This window comes from Aquarana catesbeiana, linkage group LG09 (genome assembly GCF_042186555.1).
Source record: "Aquarana catesbeiana isolate 2022-GZ linkage group LG09, ASM4218655v1, whole genome shotgun sequence".
In the NCBI taxonomy this organism is placed as follows: domain Eukaryota; kingdom Metazoa; phylum Chordata; class Amphibia; order Anura; family Ranidae; genus Aquarana; species Aquarana catesbeiana.
Genome location: NC_133332.1, coordinates 7,881,501 through 7,897,277, shown reverse-complemented (window position 1 = coordinate 7,897,277; position 15,777 = coordinate 7,881,501).

Genomic DNA, 15,777 nt, shown 5'->3' with positions numbered 1-15,777 from the left:
GGTGCCATAGTCGCACAGGTACTCATTGATGGCCCTCTGCTGCGTGTGCAGCCGCTGCAGCATGGCCAACGTTGAGTTCCACCTGGTGGGCATGTCACAGATTAGGCGGTTCTTGGGCAGGTTAAACTCCTTTTGGAGGTCCGTCAGCCGAGCACTGGCATTATATGACCGGCGGAAATGCACACAGACTTTCCTGGCCTGCCTCAGGACATCCTGTAAGCCCGGGTACCTGCCCAAGAACCGCTGCACCACCAAGTTAAGGACGTGAGCCAAACAGGGCACATGGGTCATTTGTCCCTGTCGGAGGGCAGAGAGGAGGTTGGTGCCATTGTCGCAAACCACCATTCCTGCCTTAAGTTGGCGTGGCGTCAACCACCTCTGAACCTGCCCCTGCAGAGCTGACAAAACCTCTGCCCCAGTGTGGCTCCTGTCCCCCAAGCACACCAGCTCAAGCACCGCATGGAATCTTTTGGCCTGCGTACTTGCGTAGCCCCTTGAACGACTACGGAGCACCGCTGGTTCCGAGGAAGAGGCCATGGAGGAAGAAGAAGAGGAGGGGGTGGAGGAGAGAGGTGTGTCACAATCATTAGCATTTTGGAGGCGTGGTGGCGGAACAACCTCCTACACTACTGCACCTTGTCCTGCATCCTTCCCAGCTGCCAGCAGAGTCACCCAATGCGCCGTGAAACTTAGGTAACGTCCCTGTCCATGCCTGCTGGACCATGAGTCAGCGGTAATATGCACCTTACCGCTGACCGCCCTGTCCAGCGAGGCATGGACATTGCCTTCCACATGCTGGTAGAGAGCCGGAATTGCCTTCCGTGAGAAAAAGTGGCGTTTGGGTACCTGCCACTGAGGAACCGCACATTCCACAAACTCACGGAAGGGGGCAGAGTCTACCAACTGAAAAGGCAGCAGTTGAAGTGCTAGCAATTTTGCCAAGCTAGCATTCAACCGTTGGGCATGTGGATGGCTGGGAGCAAACTTCTTTCGGCGGTGCAGCAGCTGGGGCAGGGAAATTTGCCTGGTACAATCTGATGTCGGTGTACCAAAATCAGATTGCCCACAAGTACGTGGCTGTGACACACCTAATTCTACACCTTCATTCCTCTCAGTGCAGGTCTCAGAGAGGACTGAAGGTCTAGTGGGGTTGGAAATCTCAGCTGATGAGGAGCAAGCAGAGGTCCTCTTTGTTCTTTGGTGTGGGTCTTTTAGATACGCTTGCCAACGAACTGCATGGCAGGTCAACATATGTCTGGTCAAGCATGTGGTACCCAAGCGGGAGATGTTTTGGCCACGCGAGATACGCTTGAGACATATGTTGCAAATAGCAGCGGTGCGATCTGATGCACTCGTCTCAAAAAAGGCCCACACCAAAGAACTTTTTGAATAACGCGCAGAGACTGCAGCGCCCTGCACATGTGGAGCTTTGGGGTGTGATGCAGTCAATGTGTTGCCCTTAGGCTGGCCCCTGGAGGGCATCCTGCCTCGTTGGTGATGTGCCGCCTCCTCCTCCTCCTCCTCTCTCCTATCAGGCACCCACGTTGAGTCAGTGACCTCATCATCCCCTCCCTCCTCATCACTGGAGCAAACCTGGCAGTATGCTGCAGCAGGGGGAGCATGACTGCCAGATTGCTGTCCTTCTTGGGCACCCCCTCTGTCTGTGCTCGTGTTACTGCCTTCATCGAGCTCAGTATCATCATCAGAGCCTTCCAAACGCTGGGCATCCTCCTGGAGCATGTACCCAACACTGTGGTCAAACAGTTCGAGGGACTCCTCAGGAGGACATGGTGTGGCTAGGGAAGGAGTCACTGATGACATTGAGCCAAGGGAAGAGGCCGCTGCTTTGCCAGACAAAGTACCCTGGGCATGGGTGAGAGAGGATGAGGAGGATGAGGATGGCTTGGTCATCCACTCGACCAAGTCTTCCGCATGTTGCGGCTCAACATGGCCAGCTGCCGAAAAAAAGGCCAAGCGTGTCCCATGGCCACGTGCTGATGAGGATGCACCGTCTCCACGACCAGCACTAGACACAGAGCCTGCTTGCCCTCTCTTATTGGCTTGTGACTGTCTGCCTCTCCTTCTTGGCCTTCCAGACATACTAATGGCCTGTAGCTGCACTAAGCTGGGATATATATATATATATATATATATATATATATATATATATATATATATACACTGATACTGCAGCTAGCAAAATCAACTGCCTGCCTGTAGTATGAGAACACCACCAACCTTCTACAGGTAGCTTTAGCTGAACACTGTGAGGTGGACGCACCCCACTAACTTGTAGGTTTAGCTGAACACTGTGAGCAGGGCGCACCCCACTAACTTGTAGGTTTAGCAGAACACTGTGAGCAGGACGCACTGCACTAACTGTAAATAGTCTAGCTGCCTGACTGTGGTACTAATAGGATCAAAAGAACACCAGCAATTTTCTTTAAAATACTGTAACAAGACAAGCCTGCCTGTCAGTAAGAAGATAACAGGAACGGATCTAGCTGAACACTGTGAGCAGGACGCACCCCACTAGCTTGTAGGTTTAGCTGAACACTGTGAGGTGGACGCACCCCACTAACTTGTAGGTTTAGCAGAACACTGTGAACAGGACGCTCTGCACTAACTGTAAATAGTCTAGCTGCCTGACTGTGGTACTAATAGGATCAAAAGAACACCAGCAATTTTCTTCAGGTAGCTGTATTTACTGTAACAAGACAAGCCTGTCTGTCAGTAAGAAGATAACAGGAACGGATCTAGCTGAACACTGTGAGCAGGACGCACCCCACTAGCTTGTAGGTTTAGCTGAACACTGTGAGGTGGACGCACCCCACTAACTTGTAGGTTTAGCTGAACACTGTGAGCAGGACGCACCCCACTAACTTGTAGGTTTAGCTGAACACTGTGAGCAGGACGCACCCCACTTACTTGTAGGTTTAGCAGAACACTGTGAGCAGGACGCACTGCACTAACTGTAAATAGTCTAGCTGCCTGACTGTGGTACTAATAGGATCAAAAGAACACCAGCAATTTTCTTTAAAATACTGTAACAAGACAAGCCTGCCTGTCAGTAAGAAGATAACAGGAACGGATCTAGCTGAACACTGTGAGCAGGACGCACCCCACTAGCTTGTAGGTTTAGCTGAACACTGTGAGGTGGACGCACCCCACTAACTTGTAGGTTTAGCAGAACACTGTGAACAGGACGCTCTGCACTAACTGTAAATAGTCTAGCTGCCTGACTGTGGTACTAATAGGATCAAAAGAACACCAGCAATTTTCTTCAGGTAGCTGTATTTACTGTAACAAGACAAGCCTGTCTGTCAGTAAGAAGATAACAGGAACGGATCTAGCTGAACACTGTGAGCAGGACGCACCCCACTAGCTTGTAGGTTTAGCTGAACACTGTGAGGTGGACGCACCCCACTAACTTGTAGGTTTAGCTGAACACTGTGAGCAGGACGCACCCCACTAACTTGTAGGTTTAGCTGAACACTGTGAGCAGGACGCACCCCACTTACTTGTAGGTTTAGCAGAACACTGTGAGCAGGACGCACTGCACTAACTGTAAATAGTCTAGCTGCCTGACTGTGGTACTAATAGGATCAAAAGAACACCAGTAATTTTCTTTAAAATACTGTAACAAGACAAGCCTGCCTGTCAGTAAGAAGATAACAGGAACGGATCTAGCTGAACACTGTGAGCAGGACGCACTGCACTAAATGTAAATAGTCTAGAAGATAACAGGAACGGATCTAGCTAAACTGAATACAGTGTATATATATATATATGCAACACCTGGGATGCATATATATACACAATACACTTTAAGTGCAGCTAACTGACTGACTGTCCTGCCTAATCTAGCTAACTCAAATGAAATGACACTGTCTCTCTCTCTCTCTAAGCACACCGGAACACACTGCACAGGGCCGCCGTGCAGGCGGCCTTATATAGTGTGGGGCATGTACTAAATCCCCTGAGCCATAATTGGCCAAAGCCTCCTTGGCTTTGGCCAATTATGGCTCTCTGTTAAGGCGGCGCTGTGATTGGCCAAGCATGCGGGTCATAGTGCATGCTTGGCCAATCATCAGCAAGCAATGCACTGCAATGCCGCAGTGAATTATGGGCCGTGACGCGCCACACGAATTTGGCGCGAACGGCCCATATCGTTCGTAATTCGGCGAACGATCGAACAGCCGATGTTCGAGTCGAACATGGGTTCGACTCGAACACGAAGCTCATCCCTAACCAGGGGTCTCCAAACTTTTCAGGATAAGGCCCACATAATATATTTTACAAATGTTTGTGGGCTAAAAAAATTACAGTAGATAAATATATGCGTTATCCCACGCTATCGCCTTAGATTGCCAGAGTGTAAAAGCTGCGAACCAAAAAAAGGAAAAAAAAGGAAAAAAACAACTAAAAAAGTAAAAAAGATACTAAGTGTTGGTTGAGATTATCAAATTAGAAACAAATCCTGAGTGAGTGACATCAATACAATGTCTACTCATGTTAGCCCCCTAAAGTTTGAAGGGCAGTAAACTGGCCCTTTGTTTCAAAATGTAACGACACCCCGAGTATGAAAGGGGATAAAGCCGTTTAGGACATTCCATTTCTGAACACAAAGGCAGCTATCAAACACTCCAGCCAGCCGAACAAGAAACCCATACCAATAATTCTCCCCCCCCCCCCAAGTACGAGACGAGGCTCTGTACGGAGGGTCAAACAGGAATCAGACTCTTTATTGAAACGAATGCGGGCTCTTTTTATACACTTGAGAATACTGCAGGCGCCACATGAACAATGACCCGGATTCACCCACAACATCACACAATGGTTACATAACGAGCCCCCAATACACATTATTCTGAGAGTCAATACCTCCTCTAGCAGACAACAGGTGAGTTCATTAGCACACTTAATAATAGGTGAAGGGAAAACTGCCTCAGATAAGATTAACACAATTTACTTATCCAGACAAAAGCAACATCTTTGAGCAATAGCATCTTACATTATTTCTTGAGAGATATTTGTTAATGAATATTACTGTCCCATTGGAAGTAATCCAATCATATTCTCAGGGTGTATTCTTTTCTTGGTCACCCTGCACCCAACAGTGACTCCCGTCACACAAAAGTTTGGAGACCCCTGCTTTAAATATTAGCAGCATGTTTTCTCATATGAAGACACCCTTTGCTTGCCTTTATCCGGCCCTCGGGACACTATTCCTCCCACTGGCACCAATGATGGGACACTATTCCTCCCACTGGCACCAATGATCGGGCCACTATTTCTCCCACTGGCACCAATGAGGGGGCACTATTCCTCCCACTGGCACCAATGAGGGCGCACTATTACTCACACTGATACCAATGATAGGACACTATTCCTCCCACTGGCACCAGTTATGGGGCACTATTACTCCCACTGGCACCAATGATGATGCGCTATTCCTCCCACTGATACCAATGATGGGGTACTATTCCTCCCACCGATACCAATGATGGGACACTATTCCTCCCACTGGCACCAATGATGGGGCACTATTCCTCCTACTGATACCAATGATGGGACACTATTCCTCCCACTGGCACCAATGATGGGGCACTATTCCTCCCACTGATACCAATGATGGGGCACTATTCCTCCCACTGATACCAATGATGGGACTCTATTCCTCCCACTGGCACCAATGATGGGACACTATTACTCACACTGACACCAATGATGGGGCACCATTCCTCCCACTGTCACCAATGATGGGGCACCATTCCTCCCACTGGCACCAATGATGGGACACTATTCCTCCCACTGGCACCAATGATGGGGCACTATTCCTCCCACTGACACCAATGATGGGGCACTATTCCTCCCACTGACACCAATGATGGGACACTATTCCTCCCACTGATACCAATGACGGGGCACTATTCCTCCCACTGACACCAATGATGGGGCACTATTCCTCCCACTGACACCAATGATGTCATTCTTTTTACTCCCACTGACCACCAAGCCTATGGCATGTTTATTCCCACTGATCCTGGGGCATTTTCTACTCTCGTTGGCCACATTCCGGCTTCTCCCAAGGTTTGAAGGGCAGTAAACTGACTCTCTGTTACAAAAGTTTGGAGACCCCCTTCTCATATAATAAATCCAAGGAAAAAAAAAATTAAGACACTTTGATATCAACAATTCAGGTTTAGCATTTAGAGAAGCGCACAACATTTTTCATTTGAATGACGCAGCATCTCGGAGCTCCTAAATTGCTGCTCCGATCGCCCCATCCTCTCTGGCGACGCATTCATCCCGGCAGCCTTGCTATCTCGTGTTCTGATTGCCGAGTTTTGGTTCCAGATAAGGTCCGGGTTTTTTTTTTTTTTTTTTTAGGCGTTCGCTCCAGTTTCATGTTCAGTCACTTTGTTTTCTTTGTAGCTGCTTCCCGCTGCCTCTTCTTAGCCCGCGCATTACTTTCTCTTGTTCCTTGCTGCTGCAGATGGAAGGCAACAGAAAAACCTTCCACTTTGATCTGGCAGTCTTCGTTCCTTCTGTTTTTAATGCTCTCAGTGGTTCAAACATATTCAAGCCTTTCAAGAAAAGTTTTTGAATCTTGCAAAATAATAAATACACATACATACATGTATATATATAAATAAATATATATATATATATATATATATATATATATATATATATATATATATATATATATATCCATAAATAATACATTCCACTAGACTTAAAACTTGAATACTTTTGCAATTATCATTTGAGGGAAGTCAAGTCTTGCATTGATGAGGACCAACATAGTGATGTATCAAAGTGAACCTTGCAGCTCAGACAACGTCTACTAATTAAACAATTTCTTCCTTCCTTTCAAAGTTCCAAAAAAAAAAAAAAAAAAGAACCAGAGAACCAGTGGGAGGAAAAACAGTTAAATAGTATACTCATGCTTCACTATTTTCTGTAGTGTGGGGGATGACATCATCCTGGGAAAATCCCTGGAAATGCTTGGTAGGCCAAATCTCACGAGAAGACACGGCGGCACTGTATTATGACAGCTGATATATATATATATATATATATATATATATATATATATATATATATATATATATATATATATATATATATGCACACTCACCACCCACTTTATTAGGTCCACCTTGCTAGTAGCGGATTGGACCCCCTTTGGACTTCATTCTTGGTGGAATAGATACAACAAGGTCTTGGAAACGTTCCTCAGAGATTTTGGCCCATAGTGACATGATAACATCACACAGTTGCTGCAGATTTGTCAGCTGCACATCCATGTTCCACCACACTCACCACATCCCAAAAGGTGCTCCATTGGATTGAGATGTGGTGAGTGTGGAGGCCATTGGAGGACAGGGACCTCATTGTCCAGTGGTGAGATGATTGGAGCTTTGTGACATGGTGCATTATCCTGCTGGAAGGAGCCATCAGAAGATGGGGACACTGTAGTCATAAAGGGATGGACATGGTCAGCAACAATACTCAGGTAGGCCGTGGTGATTAAACCATGCTCAACTGGTACTAAGGAGGCCCAAAGTGTGGCAAGAAAATATCCCCCCCACACCATTACACCCCCACCACCAGCCTGAACCGGTGATACCCCATCCCCCACACCATTACACCCCCACCACCAGCCTGAACCGGTGATACCCCATCCCCCACACCATTACACCCCCCACCACCAGCCTAAACCGGTGATATCCCATCCCCCACACCATTACACCACCAGCCTAAACCGGTGATACCCCATCCCCCACACCATTCCACCCCCACCACCAGCCTGAACCGGTGATACCCCATCCCCCACACCATTACACCCCCACCACCAGCCTGAACCGGTGATACCCCATCCCCCACACCATTACACCCCCACCACCAGCCTGAACCGGTGATACCCCATCCCCCGCACCATTACACCGCCACCACCAGCCTGAACCGGTGATATCCCATCCCCCACACCATTACACCCCCACCACCAGCCTGAACCAGTGATATCCCATCCCCCACACCATTACACCCCCACCCCCAGCCTGAACCGGTGATATCCCATCCCCCACACCATTACACCCCCACCCCCAGCCTGAACCGGTGATACCCCATCCCCCACACCATTACACCCCACCACCAGCCTGAACCGGTGATACCCCATCCCCCACACCATTACACCCCCACCACCAGCCTGAACCGGTGATACCCCATCCCCCACACCATTACACCCCCACCCCCAGCCTGAACCGGTGATACCCCATCCCCCACACCATTACACCCCACCACCAGCCTGAACCGGTGATACCCCATCCCCCACACCATTACACCCCCACCACCAGCCTGAACCGGTGATACCCCATCCCCCACACCATTACACCTCCACCACCAGCCTGAACCGGTGATATCCCATCCCCCACACCATTACACCCCCACCACCAGCCTGAACCGGTGATACAAGGCAGGATGGATCCATGCGCCAAATTCTGACCCCACCATCTGAATGTCGCAGCTGAAATCCAGACTCATCAGACCAGACAACGTTTTTCCAATCTTCTATTGTCCAATTTTGGTGATCCTGTGCCAATTGTGGCCTCAGTTTCCTGTTCTTAGCTGACAGGAGTGGCACCCGGTGTGGTCTTCTGCTGCTGTAGCCCATCTGATTCAAGGTTGGATGTGTTGTGTGTTCAGAGATGGTATTCTACATACTTTGGGTGTAACGAGAGGTTATGTGAGTTACTGTTGCTTTTCTATCATCTGGAACCAGCCTGCCCATTCTCCTCTGACATCATCAAGGCATTTTCCTCCACACAACTGCCGCTCACTGGATATTTTCTCTTTTTCCCACCATTCTCTGTAAACCCCGAGAGATGGTTGTGTGTGAAAATCCCAGAAATACTCACACCCAGACCCAGTCTGCCACCAACAACCATGCCACGTTCAAAGTCACCGAGATCCCCTTTCTTCCCCATTCTGATGCTCGGTTTGAACTTCAGAAAGTCGTCTTCACCGCGTCTAGATGCCTAAAATGCATTGAGTTGCTGCCATGTGATTGGCTGATATATATAAAATACACACACACAGACACATTTTTTTTTTTTAAGAAGGGATCTGATTGGCAGAAACGCTTTCAGTTCCAAATATTATATATTTATATATATATATACATATATATATATATATATATATATATATATATACACATATACACATATATACAGTGGGGACGGAAAGTATATATATATGTATGTGTGTGTATGTGTATATATATATATATTTTACACACCCATAAACCGGAACGAGTTCAGCGCCGTGTTGATGTGGAGGAAATCTCCCGGTATGTCACATATCCTGATTGCTGTACTTTGTCATTGCCTATGTGACGTCCATTATTAATCGTCACCTGTCAGTATCACGTTTTAGTTATATCCACGCCGGGACCACCTGTGTTTCACCGAGCCAAATGTAATTCCCTCTCTTTAATTACAGCCGCATGATCTACCGTCATTATCTAGTTCTATTGTATAAACATCGGGAAACTGATCAATGTCTTTATTCCTTTTATTAGAGTTACAATTAGCTGAGAAGAACACAATGTACCCGCCTGCTGATCATTGTTAGAATTCTACTGTTCCTTTTTTTCATTTATTTTATTCATTTGGTAAACCAAAGGCAGTTCTCAGGACAATGATCTTAAAGCGGAACACAAAAATTGTTTAATTTCAGTTTAAAAAAAAAAAAAGGATATAAAATCACTCTGTGTGCACAGAATGCCCAGATATCACCTTGTACAAATAGCAGTGACATCATGTGCAGAGAGCAGAGCTGTGGGAGGGCCCAGCAGGCTCCACCCACTACAGGCTGCATGCAAAAAAAAATACAGGAGGGGGCGGAGACATGACCAGTCACCCTGCACAAGGAGAGAGAGCAGAGCTGTGGGAGGGACCCAGCAGGCTCCACCCATTATAGAATGCCTGCAGAAAAATAACAGGAGGGGCGGAGACAAGACTAGACACTCTGCACAGGGAGGGAGATCTGTGGGAGGGGGCAGCAGGCTCCACCCCCTACAGGCTGTGTGCAAATAACTATAGGAGGGGCAGAGATAAGACCAGTCACCCTGCACAAGGAGAGAGAGCAGAGCTGTGGGAGGGACCCATCAGGCTCCACCCCCTACAGGCTTCATGTAGAAAACTATAGGAGGGGGCAGAGACAGGACCAGTCACCCTGCACAGGGAGAGAAAGCAGAGCTGTGGGAGGGGCCCATCAGGCTCCACCCCCTACAGGCTGCATGCAGAAAACTACAGGAGGGGTGGAGACAATACCAGTCACCCTGCACAAGGAGAGAAAGCAGAGCTGTAGGAGTTCCCATCAGGCTCCACCCCCTACAGGCTGCATGCAGAGAACTACAGGAGGGGGCAGAGACAAGACCAGTCACCCCGCACAAGGAGAGAGAGCAGAGCTATGGGAGGGGCCCAGCAGGCTCCACCCATTATAGAGTGCCTGCAGAAAAATAACAGGAGGGGGCAGAGACAAGACTAAACACCCTGCACAGGGAGGGAGCAGATCTGTGGGAGGGACCAGCAGGCTCCACCCTCTACAGGCTATGTGCAAAAAACTATAGGAGGGGCGGAGACAAGACCAGTTATACTGCGCAAGGAGAGAAAAAAAGAGCTGTGGGAGGGGCCAGCAGGCTCCACCCACTACAGGCTGCATGCAAAAAAAAACATAGGAGGGGCGGAGACCAGACCAGTCACCCTGCACAAGGAGAGAAAGCAGAGCTGTGGGAGGGGCCCATCAGGCTCCACCCCCTACAGGCTGCATCCAGAAAACTACAGAAAGGGGCGGAGACAAGACCAGTCACCCTGCACAAGGAGAGAGCAGAGCTGTGGGTAGGGCCCAGCAGGCTCCACACCCTACAGGCTGCCTGTAGAAAACTACAGAAAGGGGCAGAGACAAGACCAGTCACACTGCACAAGGAGAGAAAAAAGAGCTGTGGGAGGGGCCCAGCAGGCTCCACCCACTATAGGCAAATAAACATAGGAGGGGGCGGAGACCAGACCAGTCACCATGCACAAGAAGAGAAAAAAGAGCTATGGGAGGGACCCAGCAGGCTCCACCCACTACATGCAGAAAAGTACAGGAGGGGGGTGGAGACAAGAGCAGTCACCCTGCACAAGGAGAGAGAGCAGAGCTGTGGGAGGGACGCAGCAGTTGCCACCCACTACAGGCTGCGTGCAAAAATACAATATTTAATCATTGTTATTGTTTCACTTTAACCATCATTAAAATCACTGCTCCTTTAAAAACAATCTTTTTATAAAACATTTTTTGCATTGTTTTTTCAAATTCGGGTCCCATAGACTTTAATAGGGTTCGCAGTTCGGGTTCAGACTTTTGCAATGTTAGCCCAACTCTAATGTTAACAAAAAAAAAAACTGCAGATTTAAATGTGTGTAAGAAAATGTAAAATGACCCCGTAAGACAAATGATTAAATAAAAAATGATGGCCGTGGATGCACTTTGAAATTTAACTTTTGACCATTATAAAAATACAAATCTTTTTGTTAAGTTTAAAAAAAAAAACAGCAAGTGTTCAACAGTCCTAATATACTCCTTTTATCCACAATTCCCCTGTCTGGTGTCAGTGTTCCACTTCTTATAAACTGTCCACACCAGGGGTCTTCAAACTTGCTAAATAAAGGGCCAGTTTGCTGTCATTATAACTTTAGGGGGTTGGACTGAGGCCAGTGGAAACAGAAAATGTCCTGGTGTCAGTGGGAGGAATAGTGTCCCATCATTGGTGTCAGTGGGAGGAATAGTGTCCCATCATTGGTATCAGTGGGAGGAATAGTGTCCCATCATTGGTATCAGTGGGAGGAATAGTATCCCATCATTGGTATCAGTGGGAGGAATAGTGTCCCATCATTGGTATCAGTGGGAGGAATAGTGTCCCATCATTGGTATCAGTGGGAGGAATAGTGTCCCATCATTAGTGTCAGTGGGAGGAATAGTGTCCCATCATTGGTATCAGTGGGAGGAATAGTGCTCCATCATTAGTGTCAGTGGGAGGAATAGTGTCCCATCATTAGTGTCAGTGGGAGGAATAGTGTCCCATCATTGATGTCAGTGGGAGTAAACAGTGCCTCACCATTGGTGTCAGTGGGAGTAATAGTGCCCCATCATTGGTGTCAGTGGGAGTAATAGTGCCCCATCATTGGTGTCAGTGGGAGTAAATGTACCCCTACTTATTCACATAGGGTGGGGCAGGATCTGTTGGCCCCCTTGTTACAGGGGGCTTCCATATGCCGATAAGCCCCCTGCTCGCTGACCCCCACAACCACCGGCCAGGGTTATGGGGATGAGGCCCTTGGCCCCATCAACATGAGAACAAGATGCTTTGGGGGGGCAAAATACCCATCCCCCAAGCCCCATGTTTAGGGTATGTGGCCTGTTATGGTTGGTGGGGGATGTGTGTCTTTAGTTCTGATGCAGGTGCAAATTCAGGCAAAAATTCAGACCTGATTCGCACCTGAATCGGTAAAAAGGGACACACCGGACCCCATGCTGTGAACTGCGACCACAGCATAGCTTCATGGCGAATGGGTAGGGGTACTATGTACCCCATACTTTTTCACATGGGGGGGCAGATTCCGATAAGCCCCCCACCCGCAGACCCCCACAACCACCGCCCAGAGTAGGGAAGAGGACCTTGTCCCCATCAACATGGGGACAAGGTGCTTCAGGGTGGGGGGGCAGAGCTCCCCCTGCCCCAGAGCACCAGCACCCATCCCCCCATGTTCAGGGTATGTGGCCTGCTATGGTTCGGGGGGGCATGCTCACCCACCCCACACACCTTTCCTGACCTGCCGGGTTGCATGCTCGGATAAGAGTCTGGTGTGGATTTTAGGGGGGCCCAACGCCATTTTTTTTTAGTTAATAGGGTTCGCCGTTCGGGTCAGAACTTTGTATCTTTTCTGGAGTTCTGGTGTGAATCGAACAGGGGGGGGTGTTCGGCCCATCTCTACTTGTAAGTGTGTGCAGGAGGAAAGTGAGGACACTGTATATAGACTGTAAATAGGGAGATGTCCCTGAAGTTGTTGCTGAAGTTCTGCTGAGCCCTGGTTCACATTGATGCTACTTTGAAATTGCGCCCACTTCACTTGAAGTAGCCCGATTAGAAAGTAGCAAGGTCAGCGCGACTTCAGGTGCTACTTGATTAGACATCTGTGTGGCTTCATGAACTCCTGTCCTCAGGGCCCACTAACAGGCCAGGTTTGCAAGATAACTGAAATACATCCCAGGTGATATCATTTGCTGCTCAGTGATTGCAGTATTCTAGTCTGCATCTCCCCCCAAGGTAATACATAAAACCTGGCCTGTTAGTGGGCCCTGAGGACAGGAGATGACCACTGTCATGAACACTAATGCACAGATGTCTATTGAAGTTGCACCTGAAATCGGCAAAAATAGTGAAAGGAACTGCAGCTAATAGAGTTCAGCGCTAGGTTTAAACACAAGTTGACCCTGTGCATAAAAACATATGTAAAATATATACAACACAGAATTATAAATGTGCAATACAACATAAACATAAATAGCATAAATTCAAATAAAATGCAGCTGTGCAGTGCAATGTGATAACTAAGAAATAATTGTTTTTAGTGCAGTCCTATGCGACAATGTATGGTGGAACCAAAGTCGCATACAAAGCGCAAATGAGAAAAAATGTTCATATATTGCTGGAATAGAAGTGCAGCATAGATAATGTAGATCAGGTGCTCATCACCGTGTTTCCCATCACCTCATTAAGATAAAAGGCTTACCAGAAAGCCTGCAACCTCCCTTACTCAGGGGGGGGGGTCAAACAGCGCTTTGAGTGGAATCTAAGATTCACCGATGGAAAACTCTGGCGTTCCTTTCCAGGAAGATCCATAGACATCCAGTGGAGTATCAGTGGTACAAAAAAAAAAAAAAGCCTCCAATAGTGTAGAAAGTCTTCCCAAAGGGTTTTATTAAAAAAAGGAGGAGTTGTAATACACAAATTTCAGAGCAAATCTAAAAATGCAGCAATAATCCTTGCAAGGAAAAAGATGGATCCATGCAAGTCCGTTTAAAATCAAATCGCGCAGAACATGTGTGCGTAGCGTCCCGACGATCGTTTCGTCAGATGTGACGTCATCAGGGGCAGAGGAAGTGAAAGGAACTACTTTTTTCAAATCGGTGCGGCGCCGCAAAACTGATTGGAAAAGTGTCATTGCCTCCAACAGGCTGCGACTTGTCATGCGACTTGATCTCTCAAATCGCATGACAAATCGCTCCAATGTGAACCTAGGCTTAGTGAAGTGGGCATCCCGTAACCTCGCATCCCTATCCAAGTTTTACCTCTCAATAAATAACTAAAACAAAACTTTTCTTTGACTCTGGAGTGCCTGTGAAAATCTGGTGTGCCTGGCTGTGCAGGGTGGGGGGGGGTGGGGGGGATCCCAGTTCATCTGCAGTTCCTAAGGGGGGTGCACTACATAGACCTGGCCAAGTTCTACAATTGTCATTTTTCTTATTCTTATTTAGCAACTGGACACAGGAGGCTATCAAACTGTAAACTTTGGTTTATGAGTTCTGTAACCCATATTTCCAAGATACTTGTAGAGGACATCATTATCGTATTTTATTCTCTAACCTCTCTCTTTTAACAATCATATTTTTTTTTGTCCCTTGATCCTTCAGGCTGTCAATTTTCACGTTTTGTTTGCCCCGTGTTCCGCCAATGCCAACAAAATAGACCTCACAGATTACCTAGTTACATAGTAGGTGAGGTCGAAAAAAGACGCAAGTCCATCAAGTCCAACCTATGTGTGTGATTGAACGTCTTGCTGGACTCTTTGGAATGTATTCCTGTTCCTGGCTGAGCCAATACCTTTTGCTTATACTCTCCTCCTATGTCTTAACTAGAATCTCACAGCTTCTGCTCATCCAGTTCTCCATGTGCGTTTACAATGTGTGCACACAGGAAAAAAAAAAAAAGTAAACACTTGGAGGGGGTGCTGTAAGGCCTATTGCACAGTTTGCGTTGCTAGGGAAACTCGGATTTTCACACTCCTATTAGGGACACTTGCCATAAACTTAAACCTTTCGTCTTACTAAAGAAGAAGAAAAAAATATATATATATATATATATATTTTTTTTTAAAGCATAAGTAGGCCAACAATGATTATGGATGACTGTTTAAACATTCGTATCATAAATCTACCAAGCAGTAAAAACTTCTGACATTAAAAATGCAGAAAAAAGTCTGCAAACAAAATATGTGAACGTATTTTCAATATATTAACAGTATTATGCAGCGCTAAGGACAGCCAATAAATGAAAATACAAAAATTATTAATAATTATTAAATCATAATATCATAATTAATACCGTGAAGAATCATTTATAACCACTATTAGATAAATGTATGAAATTAATAGTGTCAAATAAACCAAAAAGAATACATAAAAAGTCCCATCACAAATAGTGCTAATAAAAAAGCCAAAAATAAAGTTCATAAACGTAAAAAGGAAGAAAAACTGATCCAAAATCCGTGATAAAGGAAATCCAATCTCCCAAGCAGTGAATACACCCAAGTGGATATGAGGCTCCTTACCGACTCAAAAGACCAACCAAGGTCTATCCAGGCGTATGGGAGATTACAGGTTTCCCAATAACCTATATCAGCATCTGGGTCTGTGGCTGAGGCTATATGGCTCCGGAAATAA